The sequence below is a fragment of the Lissotriton helveticus genome, chromosome 10 (assembly GCF_964261635.1).
Source record: "Lissotriton helveticus chromosome 10, aLisHel1.1, whole genome shotgun sequence".
NCBI classification, from domain to species: Eukaryota; Metazoa; Chordata; class Amphibia; order Caudata; family Salamandridae; genus Lissotriton; species Lissotriton helveticus.
In genome coordinates this window covers 603,119,494-603,143,887 of record NC_136071.1, presented here as the reverse complement: position 1 = coordinate 603,143,887, position 24,394 = coordinate 603,119,494, and the positions used below count along the sequence as shown (strand labels likewise).

Here is a 24,394-nt window from a genome sequence, read left to right as displayed (position 1 = left end):
CCTTCTTATAGCCTGGACATCATATACATTCTATTCCAAATATTTTTCAGATATGTCAGACCATATTGTTCAGTATAAGAAGTCAATGACTAAAAATCCCAGAACACATTTGGGTGCCAAAAGATAGGACTTGAAACACTTACTCTGGGCCACACTGTGCAAGATTGAGGCCAAGAAGCATCTGTTCCACATCCCAAGTGCACTTAGTCACAGTCTCCCTCTTCTATGCAACCAGCTCCATGATTACATCTACTTTGTTCTCCCCTTCTCTGCAGCAGTTTTGCTGCAGCGCCTAGGCCTGGTTGTCTGCTCCCCCTTGTGCACCACATACATCCACTCTACTCCAATCAAACACATGGGTAAAATACATTACAATTCACAATGCCAAATGCTCTAACTCTTGCAAATTTGAGACCTATTGGAATTGCCAATGCTTGTTTTTTTAAACTCTTTTCCGAGGACTCTGGATTGATTCCTGTGTCCTAAGATGGCTGCAGCCACATCCTTGTTGATGTGGTGCAGGCCAATCAGATCTCACCATGAGATCTGCTGGCCCCGTGAATCCTCTGTGGTGACATTGATACAAAGTTTTTAAACATTATTTGATCAAAAACTACTGAATAGATTACACCAAATCACAAAAAGCATTTTTTATGGATCAAGATCTAGCTTTCTGCCAAATTTAGTGTAAATACTTTTAGCAGTTTGGGCTGTTACTTTGTCCAAAGTTTCTATGGAAAAATGATTGGAGAAAACCTGTTTTGGGACACCCCTTTTTTCTTGGCTCCTGCTTGACAAATCACCCCGAAATTTTCCATGCACAAACTAGGCAAAAAACAGAGCAATTTGCGGGAAAGTTTTGTGTAGATTTGTCAAATGGCGACTAAGTTTTTAGCAACACAAAAAGTAATTTTCTATGGAAACACGTTCCTAACTATAACTACCCAAATCTTTGCATAGTTCACCAGAAGGTACATGTGTATCCCAAACCATGTAAATGAACTATGTACATACATATGGGTGTATAAATAGACGGGGTTATCGCAGCCACTAATACTTTACTGATTGTTGTGTGTATATATGTATGTACAAGTTAATTTTTGTTTTTTTGTAAAAAAATCTACTTGTTTCAACCTTTGTTTCATCCCTCCTCGCTTTGATTCATTCCAAACCTTTCTGATTACTAGGAGCTCCCAAACATGCTTTTCAAGCTTCCCCTCCTTTTTAGCAATTCACGGAACTAAAAGGTGCACATACCCACTACTCCCAATGGGCTATTTCCCGTTTTCTAATGCATTCCCATCATTCTATCCCGACTTAAAACACTACTAAACACACATGAAATCAAGACCACAAACCTACTGCACCTAATCCAAAAGGGATAAAAACCCACATATCACTAATTACTATTTAAGTTTAAGTTTGGGTTCCGGAGTAGCATGCTACTCACTGCAAAGTACAGCAATGCCTTGTCAGGGGTAGTAAGTGCTATATAATTACCATTTGCAATTAAAATTACAAGCTGTCCAATGAGAAGCGATCTACAGTGATGGTGTTGGTTATAGATATGTATTAAGGACTGTCTGAGGGCTGTGATCTTCACAGTTGTCCGCTACATTCTCTGTAGGATATAGTGGACAACTGTGAAGGGGAGTAGTATGTCTTTATGTGTGGGCGATAGTGTAATTGTTATTGAATCTGTGTGTGAAACCATATCTTTTTGCTGTGCTTTTCGCTTCACGCTTATGCTTTACAGTATCTCTGGGCCTCTGTACAGTACATGTGATTTGTGTTTCAAGATGTGTTTGTGTGTGACTGTGTTTGAGCACCGCATTCCTCTTGTATGGCAATTACCACATATGAGGTGCACACCTTACAAAAATGTCAGTCTTTGTGCTGGCCTCTGTCCCTCAATCAATCAATCAGGGAATTGTAAGCGCGCTACTCACCCGTGAGGGTCTCAAGGCACTGGGGGGCGGGGTATGCAGATCCACTCAGCCGAAGAGCCAGGCCTTGAGGGTCTTTTCTGAAGGTGTTCAGGGAGGGGGCGCGTCTGATATCTGCCAGTAGCTCGTTCCAGGTGTTGGCTACAATGTGGAAGAACGATCTTCCGCCTGCTCTGGCTCTGTGAATGCGCTGGGTTTCAGCTAGTGCGAGGTTGGAAGATCAGAGGTTTCTTTTAGGTACGTGAAAGTTTATTCTGTCGTTGAGGTATTTGGGTCCAATGTTGTGTAGGCATTTGTAGGCGTAAGTGAGGATTTTGAAGGTGACTCTTCTCCACGGGGAGCCAGTGGAGCCTCCGCAGGTGTTGGCCAATGTGTTTGTGCCGGGGGATGCCGAGGAGAAGTCTGGCCGCGGTGTTCTGCATTGTCTGGAGTTTGTGGAGTAGGGACTTGTTTATGCCGGCGTAGAGCGCGTTTCCATAGTCCAGTCTGCTGGTGATGAGTGCATGGGTGACTGTCTTCCTTGACTCAGGGGGAATCCATTTTAAGGTCTTGCTGAGGATGCAGAGTGTGTTGAAGCAGCTGGAGGTGACGGCGTTGACCTGGCGGTTCATGGCGAGTGATGAATCGAGTACGATGCTGAGGTTTTTGGCGTGGTCTGAGCTGGTAGGCGGGCCTCCGAGGGCGGTGGGCCATCAGAACAAAGTTAAGGGAATGAGTCCTTGTGTCCTGAGAAGTTGCGCGAGAGTGCTCCTGAGGGTTCCTATTAGTAGTGCCAACAAAATGGTTTACCATGTGTGGGTGCCTCACTTGGTTGTCCAGGATCAGTCACCAAAACTGCACCATGCAGTAAAGACGCACACAACAGTCAGGTCTTGGTCAGATACAAAAGGATCGTATGCAAGAGGGCCCAGTCTTCAGTGATACAGTTAATGTAGTTTAGTACATACACAACAGCATAAGCAGTGACCATTGCCACCCAGAGAGCTGAGTCTTGTACAACATGTGACAAGCACCCAGAATTAGGCATACGTCACCGCTTTTAAAACTGGCTGCAAAGGTTGTCTGTCTCACTCAGATGAGGTTCTAGAATATATCTAGACTGTGGCACTCCTGCTGCTCCAAACAGATCTTGAGTGGATCTCTCTCCCCAACCCAGGGAGGCCAACAGGGCTCTTCCATCTAGAGTGCGGTCAGTATATTAGGATATTAAAGGATTATGGGAAATACCCATCCGTGACTCACCTGGATCCATTGAAAAGTCAAGCAAGCCCTGTGCTCACTCAGTTGAAAACTGCAACTGGCACCTGGCTGTGTGCAGGGTCTGAGGTTCTTTGGCTAACCTGTCCTAGACACTTTAATCTGGTGTCCTGTCTGTAGCCATTTTCACTAACTGCAAATGCAAAACTTGTCACATGGAGACGCTGTCACCTGCGCCAGCCTGTAAAGCCAATGCACCCTGCAGACACACCACCTGCTGATCAAGGAAGCAGTATGTCACCCCTCTGGGGTTCGAAGGAAGACTTCATTCCTGCTCAATCACGAGACCAGCTGTTCAGGCACACCCACACTCACAAATAGCGAAGAAGTTCCAAAATCGGAATTTATTCGTAAATCTATACATGTGTGTTATGTGTGTAAGTGTGTACCTTTGTGACTGTATCTTTTAGCGTGTGTGTATCGATGGGTTCCTATGTCCGCGCCACTTCATGAGTGACTCAACCTGTGAAGCTGTGTCTTTCAGTCAGCAAGTGTTTTACTGTGTGCTGCTGTCAAGGCCTGTGCCTCAGTAAGGCGTCTGAATATGGCCTTAAGGTCCTACCCAAGATACCACAAGTGAAGCACTGCATTCTAACCTAAGAAATAACCGCCATTGGCCCATGCCAGTAGGTCTCTCCTTTTGGACCAGTCTCATTTGCCAGTGGTTTTTAGTGATGGTGTGCTGTATCCCTAATACTGTGCGGCATGGCTAAAGAGGAGAAAAAAAGCCAGTGACGTGGCTGCGTCATTTTGTAGGCACGCAGTCAGGTTGTGCCCTCCTGGTGGAGAAGTGTGGCTCACTGGTTAGAGGAGGCAGACCCGGACGCTGAGATCAGACCCTGGACCAGGGTTCAATTCCCGATGCGGCAGGGTCTTGAGCCCAAAATGTCCACGGACTCGGTAATTCTCGCTTCGGTGCCTACTCGAATCACAGGTTCACACTCTGCAACTCTGGGCAATAGCTTGCTTAATCTCCACTACGGCCCCCCGCGGCTGGATGCCTGGCTTTCACCTTGGGGATACCCAGTAGGGGCTATCTCACAGGGAAAAACCTTGGATGTCTACAAAATCCTCTTGGTGTTTTTTTTTCTTTTTATGTACAGATCCAACTTTAAAAAAAGAAAAAACACTAAAGTGTGCTTTTTTTAAAGCTGGTGGGTGGAAACAACGCAGGCTGTGGCGCAGAAGCAAGACAGGACGCATACAGGGGGAAGCAACAGGGAGTACAGGGGTCGAAGCATACAGGCGAACAGGCAATGCAGGAGAGAAGCACCTGAGGGCGATTGCATCACAGATGGGGCTGGAGAGAAGCATACAGGTGAGAGAGAGCAGCACTGAGCGTGGCGGAGGGGGAAGAGTGGTACACTAGTGAGACGGCTGGGAAACACATGTACTGTGAAGTAAGCAGTGGAAGGACACGGGTAATGGGGCCATGCTCCAGGGGCAGGACAAACAAGAAGAGGAAGATAAAGCCCACACCACCCAACGCACAATAAGCAAGAAGATTGCACTGACAATAAAGCCAGCCAATAGTAAGGAATGGGCGTGCTCTAATCCCACTGTGAACCTTATGTCTTTTCACAGACACTCGCACTATCCACGAGGCGAGACCTGACAACTGCGTTATTGACAAAGATTCAAAATACTTGCATGGAAATTGGCTTCTCGGTCTGCGCGACTGTACGAGTACGTACCCGTTGTTTCAGTGGCTGTGTGTGTGTACCTTTCTGTAATCTTTTGTTTTTACAACACGCGCCTTTCGACTGCAGTTGTGTGCACCGAATGCACGTTTTGTTGTAGCCGTGTGACAACGTGGGACCGTTTCTTCAGTGTGTCCAATTAAGGAGTTATTTCTACGTTTATACCTTTGTATATTCGCTCGCTCTGTGGACTTGTGGTGAGTCTGACGTGCGCGGGCGCTCGTGCCCTGTGCGTGCCTGCGCTCGTGCCCTGTGCGGGCCTGCGCTGCTCTTACGCTGCAGTTCAGCTGTCATGAGGTCAAACAGGGGGTACCCGATTCCCACTGCCATTGGCCTAACTTCCTGTCAGATTTCGATGCTCCATGCTGCGTCCCTCTCCCAGGACGGCCGTGGGAATCGGCTATTTATAGTACGCACATCCCACGCTCTCAGGGCCGGAGTCCCTCGTGTACCGTGAAACACATGGAGTTTACCCTCCTGGAGGCGGAGGGAGGGGGCGTGACATGTGAACGGCGTGTATGACGATGTGAACCGTGTGTAAAACATGACGGGCGCTGCCGCGGGAGGGTGGAATCTGCTGATCCGCAAAAACACGCACCCGGAAACAGGAATTCACACACGCGCTCGTATCTACCATACAGCAAACCCTGCTAGTCCATTCCAAGACCCTTCTGAGGCCACGCTGCAACTTGTTTTATTCATTTAGGAAATGGGAATTGGACAAAGATAGTAAAGTTCTCCCATCAGCTTTCCGGAGAGCCAATTTTAAACAACCATTGACAAAGCCAACAAGTCTAGTCAGGCAAGCTGGTACAGTGGTAAGTTCTTTTAAAAACATTTTTTTCTATGGAAACATATGCCATAAAGATAAAAAATAAAACATGCTGGCTTATGAATACAAGCATTGGCAAAGCCAGTAGGCCTCACCTATGCAAGACCTATTGGTAGGGTGACTAGAGTCTCAAAATAAAAAATTGGGACAGGCCAAACATAGAAGTAGGACTAAAGGGTGACAATGAAAATGAGGCTGCCCGCGGCCCTCGCAATGGGCCCCCATCGGAAGGCGGCCACATGAGGGCACAACCCGACAGGCTAGTGTTTGGACCCACTGGCGGTCCGGCGCTACCTGTGATGTCATTTCCGGCACGCTAGTGGGCGGGGAGGCAGGTATATAGACCTTCCCGCCCATCTGGCGGACTTTTTTGCATGATGGAGCTTCACGCCGTTTCCCTCGCTTCCGCTTACCCGGCGTGTTGGCTGGCAGGGTGACTAGGGTAGGAAGGCTGTTAACTTGTTAAGTTGCAGGCGGAGTTACAGGGCGATCCAGAGGCTGAATGGTACATGGCGTACCCTCTTCAGGAGCACAACAAGGGTGCAAATGCTAAACAACCCTAGGAAGTCCTTACAGCAGGACCCTGGAGGAACGACGGTGCCCCATTAGTCCTTCAGGGGTTTGTAAACCTGAGCAACTGGGGGCTTGCCTGGATACGCTCCACCCCCCTCAAGGTGCCTGAGTAAATGGGTGGACTGGTGGTCCACAGGATGTAAGGGGTAATCCCCCAAAATGGTTAGCACCAATTGGTTAGGCCACAGTGCAATTTGGCACTTCAGGTGGGCAGGGCTGCATAGGGGCTTCTTGCTCTTGGATTGCCCGTAAGTTCACCCACCATGTTGGCATATTTCTTATTCAAAATAAACCTGCAGCAAAGTTTTCTCCAACAACCAATGTGTCTTGTGTGTTCTTTATTTTGGTATTGCTGTATTTGCAGGCATGTGTGTTGCCGTTATTGGCACTATGGAATGTGCATGTAAGAAAGAGCACGCACATACTTTCTCTCTGGTGGCAGTGCCCTTCAACAATTCTGAAAACTGTCCTGAAGGGTATAGTTGAAAATATTTATTTTCATACTAACCTCTGCTGCTTTTACCGATGTATTGCAATCGTTATATTTTAACATATTTTTACCTATAGCGCTATGTTGGAACCTTGATAAGCATTATGAACCTGGTGTATCCAGCATAATGATAGCTGGCTCAGACTCCCTCGGAAGGTTTTAGGCTCTTACTGATTTGCAGTCTTAATTTATAAAAGTCTTCAGGGCTTATTTACAAGCCCCTTACACTGCTGGTATAACACTTTTTCTCATATTAATAGTGATGCTCCGGCAGCACAAGGAGCATGTAAATAAGTCCCTTAATTTTTTAAGCATAAGTAATGCCAGTGTGGCAGGACCCCATCCATGCCCCCCAGTCCGCTCCTACTCTCTGTTGGGAGCAAGAAATGAGGCTCCAACTGGTCTCCTGTCACCTTGTGTATTGTAACTGGTGCTCATGTAAAGCATGCAAATACATTTGGTCGAGTTCCCACTACAAACTTGCAAACAAAAAAGAGACTAATCACTTAAGTTGCTTCTGACTTTAAAGGCGTCTGTAGACGTGAGGGCTTATTCAAAGTTTCAGTGCTGCCTCACTGCATCACACAACCCCCATCTAAAAAAAAACGGGACATGTATTTAAAACAAAAAAATCACCGGGACAGACTTCTGAAAACCGGGACTGTCCGGGGAAACCCAGGACATCTGGGTACCCTACCTATTGGCTTTATCAGTGGTATTTTAGCCACGATGTACAACAGTGTGGCTGCTGTGCATTGTATGGTATGATATGGTATGGCCTGTCCTACAGTTGGAATGGTATGGCCTGTCATTTTATATTATGGTATCACATGGTACAGCTTGGCATTGGATTGTATGGTATGGTATGGCCTGTCATTGTATAGTATGGTATGGTATAGTACAGTATGGTATGGCCTGCCGTTGTATAGTATGGTCTGGTGTTGCATTTCATTGTATATTATGGGATGGTATGGCCTGTCATCATATAGTATGGTATGTCTGTCATTGTATAGAATAGTATGGTATGGCTTTTTGTTGTATGGTTTAGTACTGAATAGGTTGTCATTGTATAGTGTGGTAGGGTCTGGGCCATTGGAATTATGCGATTCTGCAGTCGTGACATTTTCCATATTTGCCACATAATCCACCATCTGCTGTATAATCTGCAGGTTTTAACAAAAAAAATGTTCAAGTTCAAACTGATCAAATGTAATAAATTGCGGCGATCTTCGCCGCCATGCAGTGCAAGGACATATATATATATATATATGCACATAGAAGGTAGCTATTAGACACATGACACCTTATGGGCGGGTAAAAGATTTAGGAATTTTTTACAACTACACGTGGAAGGGTATTATGGAATATGACATTTTAATGGCAGGTGTTTTTCCAAGGTAACAAATGTTGAGGATTATTAAATTACAGTGACAATGTTTTGGGTGTGCAAAGCGGAATGAGCCGTTGCCAGTTGTTGTTATATACGCATTTATGCAGTTATGATAAACAAAGTAAAACTTTCTGAGCAAGACTGAATTGATCTAATTCCGGTTTTAGTTATTATTATATATATATATATATATTTTTTTTTTTTAAATATATTTATAACATTATATTGATATACATATTTTTAAGCATTTGCCCACATTGATGTGCACATTAGGTGCAACATTGACAATGTAATTGATGCACTTGTCTATATTCATTGAGTCTTGCATGATACTGCCGGCTGAAAGTATTGAGTAAGTGATGAGAGTTGTACGTGGTTTTAAACAAATGGAACTACGAAGTAAAGCCTTTTTACAATGTTTTTTGCGGGGTCAGGTGACACTGTAGGGATGTATAAAAAAGGTTCACTGCAAAGCATTTCACATGTGATCAAGGCCGGCAACGGCCGAAACGCGTCATGACTTTTAACTTGTGAGCAATAAAATAACAATCTCATGTTTCAAGAGGAGTTCGTGTTCTCTGTTCTCGCCGCGAGGAGTGAAGAGAGTTCATCTTTATTGAGTGAGATATATATATATATATATATATATATATATAGCCTGTTGAGGCTGAAACGCGTTGGTGGGGTGAAGCTCTAATAAAAAGCTTTTGAAAAATATCTTGGATGTGCCGCTCCTTTTGCGTAAAAAAAATAAATATATATATATATATATATATTACCTACTGGCGGTCGCCAGTAGGTATATATAGTTAGGATTTTTTCTCTATGGGATTTTTGAAAATTCTATGTCTAATAACTTTGGCGTTTGTGGACGGAATTGGCTGAAATTTTCAGGAAAATGGCACATTTTGTTTCTGAGCAGCCCCTGAAAATTGGGGGGGGGTTCGTCCAGGGGGGGTCGAGAAAAAAGGGGGGTCCCAAAACGTGTTTTTAACATTGAGTTTTCCATAGGGCGGTTGGCCTCACTTTTAGCCCGAACGGCTGAATGGATTTGCACGAAACTTGGCAAAATTGTAGGGACTGGTAGCCCGATGTGCCTTTTGTAGGTCTCAATATATGTGCTTCAGTGGATTTTGAGAAATTAACGTTCAAAAAAAGATATATATCTGTAACAGCGGACCGGGAAGCGGTCCGGTTCGCGGACTTTTCGCGCAACGGAGCTTTGTGAAGCGAAGCTGATTGGTTCTCCGGCGTCTGTAAACATTCCAAACAGTCCGTAGCGGCCGCCATCTTGTCTCTCGGTAGGATCGAGAGACAAGAGGAGGCCAAAGCGAAGGGGCAAATGACCATAAGGGGGCATAGTAGATCCTCGCTGACCCCCTAGGTTTGATGTGGAGGTTTTAAAAGGGCCCCGCGGGGCAAAAAAAAAAATAATAATAATAATCGAACGGCTGAATGGATTTGCACGAAACTTGGTAAAATATTAGGGACTGGTAGCCCGATGTGCCTTTGCTAGGTCTCAATATATGTGCTCCAGTGGATTTTGAGAAATTAACGTTCAAAAAAAGATATATATCTGTAACAGCGCTCCGCTTCGCGTAACGGAGGTTTGCGAAGCTGATTGGTCATTCTGTCACTGGGCTATAGTTGGGCTACATCTGGCTGATATTTGGGCTACATTTGTTTTTTTTGTCTCTGGCGGCCATCTTTGGGCTATATTGGGCTACATTGGGCTTCATTGGGCTACATTGGGCTACATTTGGGCTCCAACATATATATAGGCCAATGTAGCCCAATATATATTTTTCAAAGTTAATTTTCGTAAAAACCACTGGAGCATATATCTTGAGACATAGCAAAGGCACATCGGGCTACCAGTCCCTACAATTTTGCCAAGTTTCGTGGAAATCCATTCAGCCGTTCGAGCTAAAAGTGAGTCCAACCGCCCTATGGAAATGAAGGAAATGAATGGGTAATTTGTAATTAGCAAATAGCTCATCGCAAACTAGGAATGGTAAAGAATCGCTATTTATTCCTTAAAGTTCGCTATTTAGGAAATGCAAAAAACTTTGATGATACATATGGCGGTTCATCTCGAACAAGATAAGAAGTATAGGGATAGATTTATGATGACTGGCGCATCACCAGGGATGTGTTAGTCATTCTGTGCCGCTGTTCCGTCACCTATGGTGTGCTGCATTTACAATGCGGCGCATCATGGGGCAAAAACAGCACAGATGCGTGATGTATCTGTGCCGTAAAGGTGGCGTATTGCTGGAGTTGTATCGCAAGTGTGATGAAGCTCCAGCAAGGGTCGGGGGTGCCCCTGTCGCAGGGTTTCTGTTCTAACACAGAACTGTGGACAGAGGATTGGAACCTCGGCGAATTAGGGTGCCCCAAAACTCACCTTAGTAATCAAAAACCCCTTAGCAAGCTAGGTACAGTGTCACATTGGATATAACAAACTCTCAATGTTTAGACAATCCAGAATATGAACTTATAGTACCTCAGGATACGTGGAACTCATGAACAGTCGGTCGTTATATATTTCTTAGAAACCAGAACATGGAGTTAAGAAGAACACATGTGTATTTGAAATGTTTATTTACTAATGCCGTCTTCTCAGGCGTAGTATCTTAGATAATACAAGTACACATATTATCAGTAGCAAAATTACCAGAATAGTTACTAGTACATAAAAAGCGAATGGTGACAGTATGTTAACATGCTGTAAATGAATAAGAGTTATCAACACTTATAAGCAGCCGCGGGCCGTGGAGGGAGTTACGGTGGGGCAGGGAGGCGGGGAGGGGGAGGGGCAGGGTGGAGAGGGCTCCACCCTGCCCCTCCCCCTCCCCGCCTCCCTGCCCCACCGTAACTCCCTCCACGGCCCGCGGCTGCTTATATCTCACCCTCCCTAATACACATATTATATTATTTGCTAAGAAGGTCTGTTTGTGTTGGTTTAGGGCGTGCCCATACTTTAGTGTCTTAGATTTGAAGGAATCACATCAGCATACACCAGCTCTCTCTTCATGTGAACCGCATCAACTGTTGTGTATGTGTGTTCGGCAAAGCAATATAAAACCCGCCTCATGCCCAGAATTGGCAGAAGCTGCACTTATGTTATGAGTATGAAGTCGTGGAGATCAGATCTCATAACAATTCTGTATCGTGTTGTTCTTGAAACTTCAGCACTCGCTGTACAGATATAGTTTAACAAGCAAAGCAGATAGTAGAGCAATAACATATTATTCTCATGTAAACCACTATGAACTACTAGGTTGAAAGCTAAAGCAACAACTAAGTGTCGTGTGCAGAAGTTGCAAAAAAGGAAAAATGGCGTTTAAACCGGTAATGAGCCCATGCTAACTTAACACGGTGTAAAGATATCCAGGACCTAGATGACACCTCCCCATGATCCGGAAACGAACTGAATAAGATAATAGAAGTGCCATCTCATGAGAGCAGATTGCAAGTTTATATGTGGACGGTCCGCAAGGTAAAACATTAAAAACTAGGAAAATTTAATGCTAAAGAAAAATAAAACAGCCAAGTACTTTATCGAGTCTTAAGCCAATAGGCAAGCTAAATAATAAAAACTTGACAAATAAGTCAATGAATTGTCAATGAAATGCTAGTACTCAGCATATCAAACATGAAAAAGGTCTATGACATAACTGTGTATGCAAAATAAGCTGCAACAGCCTCCAATAGGAAGTCACCGTCTTCATCCGAAAAGAGTTCAGCCATCCAATTTAAAAGCGGAAAAGAACATACGTGCTCTCCCAGCACCGGATCCTCTATCACCATCAGAGGACAGCTCGGTGGGTTTTCAAGAAAGCTCTGTTCCAAGAAAGACTGTGTTGCCGCCAGTAAATTCCAGGGACCAATTAGTCCATGCATCAATGCCACAGCCATAATCCTTTCGCCAGGACAAACCAACTCGTGAGTAATGATAGGAGTCATCAGCTGATTAAAGTCGACGTCAGGAGAAACCGGTCCGCAGAGACACAAATCAATGGCCCAATCGAAATCACAGGTCAGGCAGTGAAATACAGGCTGGACACAGGTGAAGTAGGAGAATCGAAAAGATAATCCATATGCCGTGCTTAATATCGCCAACGGCATTGTGCCATAATATTCTAGCATGCGATTGCGGAACAGTGTCAGCAGCTGCAGGGCGGGAGCTTGCACAGGAGGGACATCCATATTTAAAAATGTAAAAAAGCACAAGAGCGTCCGCTGGTAATGCAAGTAAAAATGGCAATCCACGAAGCACAGTGGAGAAAATAGAATGAAAGAAAGCAGGGATGACTCCAAAGATTTTCTCAAATGAAGTCACGAGACCACTGGTAACAACTTTAAAAAAGTGCGCCAGGGCCTTTGTGGAGGACGCGTTAAAGATAGTCCGAACCATCTTGCTGAAATGCAAAGGCGAATCAGTATTGAAAAGGGTCTGCACCTCTGTACGGGTGTTCGCTATGTGAAGCACGAAAGTTTCACGGGCCGAACTCAAGGCCACCTCTCTCTGAGACAAAAGAGCTCTTATTCTTGCCATGCCGTTGAAATCTGCTCCCAAGGTTGGTATTTGTGGCCAGATTGAAAACTCCCTATGTTCATGTGTGGGAGGAAATAGAACATTTTTGCAGCAAATAACCCGTTCACTTACTGTTACGATAAAAGGAATACTTTTAATTAACCCAGAACAATCTTCATAATTGAGCATCAAATAACTACCATTTTCCAACAACTTGAACGTGGGGATGATAGCAGGAACTGGCGTGCCTTGCAACACGCAAGCCATATTTGGTCGGTGTTTGTTGCGTGAACCGTGTAACTGTATGTGCCTACACATTAGTGAATGATCTGGCGTCTCAGTGCATTCCTCTCCATTCAGATAAACTTCTTGATCATCTTTGAAACATCTGTATGTGTATGGAAGCGACTAGACCTCATGAAGAAAAGCACTACCTAAAGGTTCATAACGACCTATTGGTATATATTTCATACAATTTGAAAACTTATATAAAGCAAAAGGCAGCGTTATTAAACCGTGGATAAGGCACGTTGCCAAAAAACCCGCAATCCTCTGCTGATGATGTCACTGAGCATGTCATGAATGATGTAATATGTGACATCATCAGCAGTGGATTACGGGTAATAGTATCTCTAGTTTACTCCCCTATAGCTGTCTTTCTTTTAACATAAGTGTCTGTTTCCTTCCCTTATACTTACTGTTCTTTTTTTAATAAAAATTTTTTGGTTCACTTCCGGTTCGCGTACCGGCGAGCGAACTGGGAAGCGAACTACGAGAAATAGAGGTTGGCACAGTTCCAAATATTGTACCAATTTTTTAATAACGGGGAGGTAGTTCTGAAAAGAACTTTTTTTTTTTATTGTTTTTGTTTTATATTTTTTTAATTATTTTTCTGAACATTTTTTTACTGTTTTTGAATTTTTCTGAACAGTTTTAAAATTTTTGGGGTTTTTCTTGGAGGGGGCAATGAAAACGATTCATTGTAAAGGGCTCAACAGGAGCAACAAAACAAAAAAAAAGAATTTATTATTTGGGGCGTTTCGTACAAACTTGCATATGATAGTCAATAGCTCTGTTGATCAGAGTGATGCTTCTTTCTCCGTAGCAAATGACTCCACTGCAATGTACGCAGACGTGTTTTACTTCACCAAATCTCATTTGTATATTTGGCACCATCTCCCTGCCCTCTGGTCCCGTTACTTCCGGTACAACAGATCTTCTGGCCATAATAGGGAGATTATCTAGGTCGTTCCGAAACTGTGCAGCACTGTAGTTGTTAGGATGCCACCTAGTCATATGGCGATGCATTGTGTAGTTTCCGAAGCTGTATTTTTTGTCGGTCCCTCTGGACAGTCTATCTTGACATATAAGGCAAGTTACGTATCTTGCATTTACTTTTTTCTGACCTTTGGGAATTTTAAAAAATTGCCAAATGAAGTTTTCTTTCCGGTGAGACGTCCTGGGCTCCTCAGGCAAAAACTGCCTCTCTTCGTGCTCGTCGTCCTGTTCCTCTTCTTCCTCTTCTTGTTGAATTATAACTTGAGCAGGTGGTCCACTCTTCCTTGGATGTGGTGGAGGTGGTGGGGAAGCACCAGCTGAAGCTACTAAAGAAGCCATTGCTCACTGGTAACAAAGGGTCTTTCTCTCACAATGATGAAAGTCAGAGTGAGGAAAGAAGGAGGGATTTTCATCATTTGGGAAAAACAATAGTTCTCAACCAATGAAAAGTGTTCATTTTAGATTATATGACCTAGTCTTACATCATTAGGAAACCAAAAGTGAAATGAACCAATGAAAAGTGTTATTACCAAGTCACATGACCTGCTGTGTTTACGTTAAGCGCTTTGCAGGGCCTCCCGCTTTGCTTCCAGAAACCTGTGCTTTGCGACTCGGTAAGCGTACTAGTTCGCTAACGTAGCACGTCATATGACGTATCACGCGACAACGTGAAACGTCATGCGGACGGGAGGCGTCACGATGTTGTTTTCTAACGCGGCAGTTGCGGTAAAGAAACGTTTACCGGCTCGCGGTCTATTTCGCGGCATCAAAGTCAGCTAACGGGAAGCTTCCCGATTCGCGAAGCGGGAACGAAGAAAAAAAAATATTAAAAAAAAAAAATTATTAATAAACATATAAAATATATTTTTGGATTTAAAGAAGAATACATTTTACAGCTACAAATATTAGCTGTTAAAAAACCAATGAAATTCACTGAAAAAACCATAGGTTATAGACCATATATAGTTAGGAATTAGCATTTACAAAACCTTGAAAATTCACTGAAAAAACCATAGGTTATAGACCATATATAGTTAGGAATTAGCATTTACAAAACCTTATTTTACTCACACAAAACCATTGAAATTCCATATATAGTTAGTTGCACTAACTATATATCGCGCACCCGCAATCCACTGCTGATGATGTCACATATTACATCATTCATGACATGGTCAGTGACATCACTGATGACATCACTGATGACATCTCAAATGACATCACTGATGACATCACTGATGACATCTCATTTGACATCAATGACCACATCACTGATGATATCATTCATGTGACAATACAATGCATCTCCTCACATTTTAATATAACCTCTGTTTCACCCAGTGTTAAATACAGAGTATAATTTTTGAAACCATTGACACACCAATACTAGTTACTACATACGCACTCACTGATTCCTATGTCTACACACACATTCACTCATTCACCCATACAATCATTCATACACACAATCACTCATCTTTACAACACTATCATATGCACTCATACACCTATACAGACACTCACAGTCTGCCACTCATCCATGGAGTTATCTCACACACCTAGTCAGTCCTGTAAAGAATCAATGACACTTCCATTTTCTTGTCAATACAGTTAAACATAGAGCACCTTACATTTTCAAACATATACTAACACACACTTACCTTCTTATACAATCATTGTTACAAGTACACATTGATCTGCACAGAGTCACACACCTCCCAGCCAGCCACACACACACTCAGTCTCCCATACAAATACTTGGACAATCAATCAGTAACCCATATAGTTAATCATATAGCTACTGATCAACACATGCAGCAGTTTACAGAACAACAGACATAATGATGCACAAATTAAGACAGTTTAGTCACTAACCCATGCACTCAGTGAGACACATTTAATCACTCACTCATACATTCAGTCATGCACCTACTAAATCCTTTGTCCAGACACTTATACTTGCACTCATTCTTCAATATGTAAGACACATTTTAACTTTACAGAAACATACAGTCACTGGATGTTGTCATCAGTGATGTCATCAGTGATGTCATTTGAGATGTCATCAGTGATGTCATCAGTGATGTCACTGACCATGTCATGAATGATGTAATATGTAACATCATCAGCAGTGGATTGCGGGTGCGCGATATATAGTTAGTGCAACTAACTATATATGGAATTTCAATGGTTTTGTGTGAGTAAAATAAGGTTTTGTAAATGCTAATTCCTAACTATATATGGTCTATAACCTATGGTTTTTTCAGTGAATATATATATATATATATGTGTGTGTGTGTGTGTGTGTGTTTGGCTGTTAAATGGGCCACATTAGGTCGCATAATTTGCCTTTGATTTCCTGATAGTATAGTCAAACCTGCTACATAATATACTCTTTCTCTGCCGCATAATTCCAGTGGCCAGGGATGTGGTATAGTATGATATGGCCTGTCATTGTATAGTATAGCACGGCCTGTCATTGTATTGTATTGTATTGTATTGTATAGTATGGTATGGTATGACCTGTCATTGTATATAGTTAGGCTTGGTATAGCTTCCCTTTATTATAGTATGGTCTGTCATTGTATATAGTATGTCATGGTATGGCCCGTCACTGCATAGTATGGTATGGTAATGAGAGAGGGGTAAAAAACCACAGGCATGGAGGAGAGGGTGTGTGCGGGAGAGGGGCAAAGACACATGGACAGAAGGTGGGAGGGAGCATGTTAAAGCAACATAGACAGACATAGGGGAGAGGGCAACAAGAAGGAATATCATGTCTGCAATACAACCAAAACAACAAAAGTCAGGATAGTGAAAATTGCATGCACAGTCTGAAAACAAACATCCTCAACTATGGTGTAGCATGTTTGAAGCAATAGCATAGACCAATACGGAGAGATGGATCAAAAGCCTTAGGGAGGGGGCAAAGGCAACATAGGCGAAGGGAAGTAGGGTGTGAGAGAGAGGGGCAAAAGAACGTAGAGTTGGATGAATGGAGAAGATAAAGGCAACATGTATGGATAGAGGACAGCACAAAGAAATATAATGTCTGCAATATAACTAAAATAAAATTCCGAAAAATGCAAGTGACACGCGCACTCCAAAAATAAACTTTCTCACCTATGGTGCAGTGTGTTTGAAGTAGTAACAAAGTTGGAGACACAGAGAGAGGGGTCAAATGCCACTGGGACAGAGGGAGGGGGCAAAGGCAAAACAGATGTAGGGAAGAATGGTTGGAGGGAGGGTGCAGAGGCAACATAGACATGTCTGTCATACAACAGAAACAAAAAAAAATCAGAAAAATATAATGAAGATGCGTAGTCTGAAAATAAACTTTCTCTGCCACAGTAAAGCATGTGTAAGCAGGAAAGGGGGAGGATGGAACTAGACGACATGCAAACAGATGCAGTATTATGGAGTGCTTCCTCAAAGATACATCATTATGGCATGCTTCCTCCAAAAGAAATAAAGGGGCAACCTCAAAGCCCGAACAGTAGAAGGACACTCAGTGGTAAACAAAATCAGTACTTTGGCCGTGCAAGGTACAAACACCTAAAGAGGAAATAAAACCAGCACGTGCTAACCAAACGAAAGCAGGGAAATGATTAAACCAATCATTGGAAAGCAACAGGTCATCTCTAACCCTCCTTTAACTTAACAAAGTGGCTTACAAGCGATAGTGCATATGCTGTCTCAGGCGAGACATAAAACTATGACACAATCTCTACAAGTACTTTGTAGCAAGCCAGTGTACTTCTACTTGGTGTAAAACATGTTTTAGTTCTACTGCAAGTCGCAGGAAATTAGGATTCTTATTGGCATAATGAAAATTTACCATTGGCTTTGAACTCCTGTAACGTAAAGACATACTTTAAACACACAAAGATGATAACTAAAATAAATGTAAAAATTATGAAGAACAAACATAAAAAATCACTGGCAAAGTATAGTGTTTGCTCACTAGCCTTGGCACTGAAGATTATATACTTTTGGGTACATGTGCAGTTGTGATCATGAAAAATACCATCACTCGCTGTGCAAAAGATTTCATGACTGAACTGGCCTGACCCCATTTCCCCATGCTATGGTGGGCATAAGCAACATGTGAATACATTTGAACAGACAATGGATGAAGATGGCTGCCCCATGGCTGTGCTATTTATATAACGTATGTATGCCGTCATTTTTTGTTTATGAATTTGATTACATGACACTGGTGAAGACCGATAAAGCGGGCTGTTGTCCTTACCTAAAAATACAGTTATCTGCTTTTGTGTGGTGCCGTTGACCAGGTGAGTGCTGGCTCCTCACTTCAGTGTTGCATGAGATGTTCTCAGAGCTACCTATTATTGCCATTGAAATAGATCTATAAAGTAAGCGGCAAGCGGTGGGTGATTTTGATAATTATATTTCTAATGTCCAATTTGGTTTCTCTGCACGCATTGATTCTTTTGTGTATACGTGTGTGTCAGGCCTGACACCTAACAGCATGAAAAATGAGATGGCCCATTTTACATAGAAAACAGGGTGCTGGGCACTTGCTCTGAGAGAGAAAAGTAGGTTTTCAAATACTTCTGGACTCTAGTAGTAGCCTGATGGAACAGTCAAGGCCTGTGGCAGGTCACACGATGGCTTGAAGTCAGAGCCAGGTACAGTAATGTAAAACATAGTTTGGGACTCATACTAATTGGTTAAAATGGTCCAGTTGTATCCTATTCATCACCGTGGACAGATCCAGGCCTGTCTAGGGTGTTGAAATTGTTGATAACAAGACTCTTTGTTTGTAACCAGTGAGCAAGGTAGCTCAGTGGCACATGGAGGTAAATTCTGTTGGGTTAGTCATCATTTATTTTTCATTACCCTCCTGTGTTTTCAGGCTTCTCTTCCAGGTAGTTTTTGCATAAGCCATCATTTGATATAAAAACTACTTTTTTTCAACTCCTCTTCCCAGCAAACCAAAGCTGAAAGTTTATATAAAAGATAAGTACAACTTCATTTATCTGTATCCTAAATGGACATAGTCAAAACATATGCTCCTCTGTGGTGCTTTTGCTGGAGCCTTAGGTCATCCAACATTTAGTGGCTGTAGTATCTCATGATGTACCAGCCACAACTAAAAAAATCCTGAGCCCCTAGGCTCTGACTGGCAGATCCCTAGTCTACATGACATCAAAATAAACCAGCAATGGAAAAGCCAATAGGTCTGGTGTTGGCTCTCAGCTTGTAGGCCTTGTCAATGTTTCTTTTCTTTTGTCATGGTTTTTATAATGCTTATTGTTGGGGAAGCTACAGGGCGCTTGTCAAGCTAATAAAATTGGCTAAAAGGAAACGTTTTTTTGGTCTCAAAAACAACACATTGCCATAGTAGTCCCTGTCCCTGAGGAGAACTACATTGCGTGTGGGTGTGCTCCTTGTGAAAGGGCAAAATGCTGTTACAGTTAAGTTAGGCAATGGCTGATGTAGGCTGACCCATTGACCCTTGCTGTATGTGAATGACACAATTACAGACCAATGGATGAAAAGGGTTCTCTGAAAGCCCCTATGAGTAAATATATCAATCAATCAAAGTGGATTTATAGGGCGCTGCTTATCACCAGTGAGGTTATCCAGGGGCTAGGGGGAAGGGGGGGGGGGGGGGCACACGCATCTTCGGGCGAACTGTTGAATAACCTGGAGCCTGGTTATCATTTGGGTAATGATCCCTACGTAGAGGGTGTTGCCATAGTCCAGGCGGCTGGTGACGAGGGTTTGGGTGATGGTGTTTCTAGTGTCGATTTTAGTTAAATAAAAAGGTTTCGGCTAATGCCAGACCTAAACATGCTAGAATGTATGAACTGCAGCCTGTACATGGGAATTGAATATGAATTGCATGTTGGAGGATCTCATTTTTTTTTAAATAAGAAGGTACCTCTTGTTTTAAACTGCTTTATCTGCAGAACTGTAGACAATAGCCTCATGTGTCATATGATCCAGTTTCCAAATGGATTCCCTCTTCCTGTTGCTGAGCGTTGTTGGCCTTCTCATCCTTCAAGAAATTGAGCTATAACCTGGACCTGGCTAGGTCAGTGTAGAACTTTGTTTTCTTTGTTAAACTCTCTTCGTTAAACTCTGGATCCGGTGATACAGTGATGTCTGTCGGACCTCTGCCCGACCCGGGAGGGTCAGTGGATGTCCTCTCAGAGAGACTTGGTATATTACTCACGGGTTCAGCTGGAGCTCTTGCAGTGATGACCAACCAAGTATGTAGGGCTGTGGCACAAGGAGGAGACTTTCCCTTTATGCACAAATGTTCCAGTTGGTGCAGTGGATTTTTCAAAGCAAACAGGGCCATGTCACCTCAGTGTCCGCCATTGACTTTTGGGGGATTTTAAGGGTCTGCGGAATGATCTTAACGGTGTCCACTTGTAGTCTTTCTTCACAGTGAGCGGAGACCCCGACTTCAGACTAGTACTTTTGGTAAATCCAGCTGCAACACCTGGCGGTTTTGATGGCTTGATCTCAGTCTTGGGGAGACAGGCAGCTGGCAGTTCCAGGATCTAGGGCAGTTCGCACATGGTCGAACTTGGAGAGGTTTCGAAGTACAGATTCAAAAAATCCAGTTGTATAGGGGTATCTACACAGGGATCTAGCTACAGTCAGCTTCTGATACTTGATATCAACCACAACCCACGAGCCATATGTTGCACACCTCACAGAGTGCACATTATAGTGATCACATATCTGAAAGAAACACGTAGTGATCGATTCCTTACCTTAAAATCCCCAGGCATCTGACTGGATCCGGAAAGTTTTCGTCAGCAGTACCCCTGAGCGGCAGAAGGTGGCGTTGTGCGGCTCCGCGTCCGTCGTTGGCGTCGTGGTCACCGAGATGACGTTGCGGCAGCTACTTAGACGCCGCCCTCGTGTGCTGACATCAGTTCTTTCTTTTTCTGCTCCAGCAAGCGCAGATCCGGAGAGAGCGGTACCCCCAGGTACTTTTTGACTGAGTTTTTCGAGGCTTTTTTGTCTCTGTTTCTCAAGTCGATCGACTCCTGGTGCCATAGGGATCCTGGTTCCAAGTACTGTGGGGATTTTCATCGTATGATGTCGGTAACGGACCCGCACAGCGTGTGTCTCTACTGCCTGGGGCACGACCACAACCCCAAGTCGTGCCCCGACTGCCAGGCCATGGCGCCGAAGACTTTGCGGGAGCGGTCCCGAAAGTTGCTTGAAGTCCGACAGTCGGCTCCGTGCCGTTCCAGGTCCCGGTCCCGTGGGAGGTCGAGGGACCTGTCGTGGAGCCATCACCATCGTTCGTCTGGATCGAAGTCTTCGCACTCGGGGTCAGGTAAGGCGAAGCATCACAAGAAGTCAAAGAAGCGCCATCGCTCTCCGACTTCCCCTCACCCGTCACGACTGAGGGTGCGGGTGAAGCCACCCCACGACTCCGGCAGAGTCTACGCAGTCGCCGCCAGCCTACCCGCCCTTCCTGGGTCCGTCGGCGACTCCGGCCCAGCTGCAGGAATTTCTGTCAGCCATGGCCTGCCTCTTTCGGCCATCGGGCCCCGCCGGCGTACCTTCGGGCCCATGGGCCCGACTGGAGCCCTTGCCCTTCATTGTCGGCGGCCTGGCTCAGGCATCACTGTCCGCCAGGGCCCCCAAGGATCCAGGCCTGGATCCCGGTCGACGCCGGTCGACACCACCAGCACCACCTCCGACATCGCCTGTGCTCACAGATGACGTCATCCCCAGGTTCAGCCCGATGTGGACACGGCGCTGGAACGGCATTGCTCGACGCCGATTCGAACGCCGATGGGGCTTTTCTACCCCTATGTCCATCCTCCCTATTTTCGGCCTTTTCAGCAGCCTTCGGAAGAAGGGAAGGACTGGGAGGGGTCTGAGGACTCTCTCACAGCACAGTGTGAGTTTGACCCGGACTGGGTTGAGAAATTGGGGGATGCCAGCGGTCTTGACACCTCTCCTGACCTTGGCATGCTAACTCCACCTACCGTGGCTATGGAGGAAGGTGTGAGTTATGCAGTTGTGCATGATTTGGGTGCTGGAGCATCTCCTAGGGATTGAGGCCACCACGTGGGATCCCAGATCAAATTGGCTCCTCCGAAGAGCAGGATTTCAGATTTTCCCACGTTTAGCTTGAGGCAGTGTTCAGACATCCAGGTTGGCATCTCCGATAGACAGTTATTTAGTTTTACTCCGGTGTCCTCATGCCTTTCTTCAATGGCTATCATCAGCTGTGTGTCATCCGCATAGGAGCAGATACCAAATCCCTATTTCCTGCTGATCATTGCCAAAGATGGCACATAGGCATTAAAAAGCATAGGACTCCGGGAGGCTACCTGTGGGACACCACATATGACAGTTTTTGGTTTAGGTGAATACTGGCCCATTTGTACCATTTGTGTTCTATGGCTCAGAAAGGAGCTAAACCATTGAAGAGCTTTAGCGTGGATTCCCTTTTCATGGAGAGTTTCCGGTAAAAGGTTGTGTGAGACCGTGTCAAACGCTGCCGACAGGTCCAACAGGATCAGGGCGACAGACTTTTTTCCCTGATCGGTCAGCGATCTAATATCATCTAGGACGGCTAGCTTCTGTGCTGTTAGTGGCTCTAAAGCCAGTTTGAGAGCAGTCCAGTAGCTTGTTGGACTCAAGGAAACTTTGGACATTTGTCTGTTCAACAGTCCCCTGTTATAACTAGATTCCTCAAAGGCATTACTCATCTTTTCCCTCCTATTCCTTTCATAATGCCACAGTAGGACTTGAACCTGGTTCTTACATATTTAATGTGAGCTCCCTTTGAGCCTCTTCACAACTGTCCTCTTCGTCTGCTGACTTTGAAGACTGCTTTCCTGGTTGCCATCCCCTCTGCCAGGAGAGTGAGTGAGCTTCAGGCTCTTTCTTGTAAACCTCCTTTTCTATCTGTCAATCCGGACAAGGTTGTGCTCAGAACACATCCATCCTTTCTGCCTAAGGTTGTCACTGCCTTTCACATCGGGCAGACCATCACTTTGCTCTCCTTCTTTCTGCCTCCGCATCCTTCTAGAGAGGAAGAGAGGCCCCACCGTCTGGACCCAAAACGTGTGCTCTCATTTTACCTGAACCGCGCACAACAGTTCTGGGTGGATGACCAGCTCTTTGTTGGCTACGTTGGTGCCAAGAAAGGTCGGGCCGTACACAAGCGGACTATCTCCTGATGGGTCGTATTGTTTATTAAAGCCTTTTATTCTGTGGCGAAGAAGGAGCCTCCGGTGGGGCTTGCGCGCCCATTCCACCAGGGCGACGGTGGCCACTTCGGCATTGGGACGTGGTGTCCCCTTACAAGACGTCTGTCGGGCAGCTACATGGGCCTCACTGCACACTATTACTAAGCACTATTGCCTGGACAGCCAAGTCCGGAGAGACTGCTTCTTTGGCCGTTCTGTTCTCCGGGACTTTCTGGTGTGATCTTGTTTCGCAGACCCACCACCAGGGTTGGTATTGCTGGGGTATCTATTCTAAGGTACGGAATCTATCACTACGTGTTTCTTTCAGATGAACAAGTTACTTACCTTCGGTAACGATATATTTGTAAGAAACATTTGTTAGTGATAGATTCCTTACCGCCCCACCCATCCTCCCCGTTCTGCAAACTGATATCTAGGGTTAAGGTCATCCCTTTCAGGGCCCTAGTATCAATGCACCAGTGGTCCGTATCTTGCATGGCTCTGTGTTCCTGGCACAGAAAGTCGTGTACAGAACGGACATCAGCGCGCGAGGGCGGCGTCGAAGTAGCTGCCACAACGTAATCTCGGCGATCACGACGCCAACGACGGACGCAGAGCCGCACAATGGCACCTTCTGACGCGCAGGGGTACTGCTGACGAAAACTTTCCGGATCCAGTCTGACGCCTGGGGGTAATTCTAAGGTAAGGAATCTATCAATAACTAATGTTTCTTACAGATATATCGTTACCGAAGGTAAGTAACTTGTTGTTCAGTTACAAATAACCGTCTTCCATGGAGTGCTGAAACAGTGTGAACAACCTAGTATTCCTGTGTCACGTCATCGTGAGTGCTATCATCCAAGACATACATCACACAATTCTATTAGTGCACCACCAAATATTTCTGGAATAAGTGCTCCCAGTTAACTCCTGAGAAATCATTATACTTATATCCCTATTAAACTGTGATAGAGCTTTTATGATTGTTTTCATTTTTCCATACAAAAGATAAAAATAATTCCTGCCAACACTGGTTCCCTTCCAAAGAAATTTGCTAACAGAACTTCCCTAGGTGTTCTATTCTAACCAGACTATGTAGTTTAAAAGTCACTAGAACAATGGAAACCACCACATTGTAAAGGAAACAGACAAATACTCTTAAAATGTCATATGTGTTCCATTCTT

At 44.4% G+C, this 24,394-nt stretch overlaps 1 protein-coding gene across 2 annotated transcripts in view; it reads left to right on the top strand.

Annotated features, from left to right (window-relative positions):
* The window catches only part of CORO7 (coronin 7), a 996,081-nt gene that overhangs the window by 320,579 nt on the left and 651,108 nt on the right, over positions 1-24,394 (top strand). Inside the window, exon 1 of one of the 2 annotated variants that reach the window (XM_078663135.1) lies at positions 5,504-5,721. The exons of the other annotated variant lie outside the window; for it this stretch is intronic. The gene's annotated coding sequence lies outside the window, so the exon portion shown is untranslated. Of the gene's footprint in view, positions 1-5,503; positions 5,722-24,394 lie in introns of those variants that run through there. 2 annotated transcript variants of the gene reach the window in all.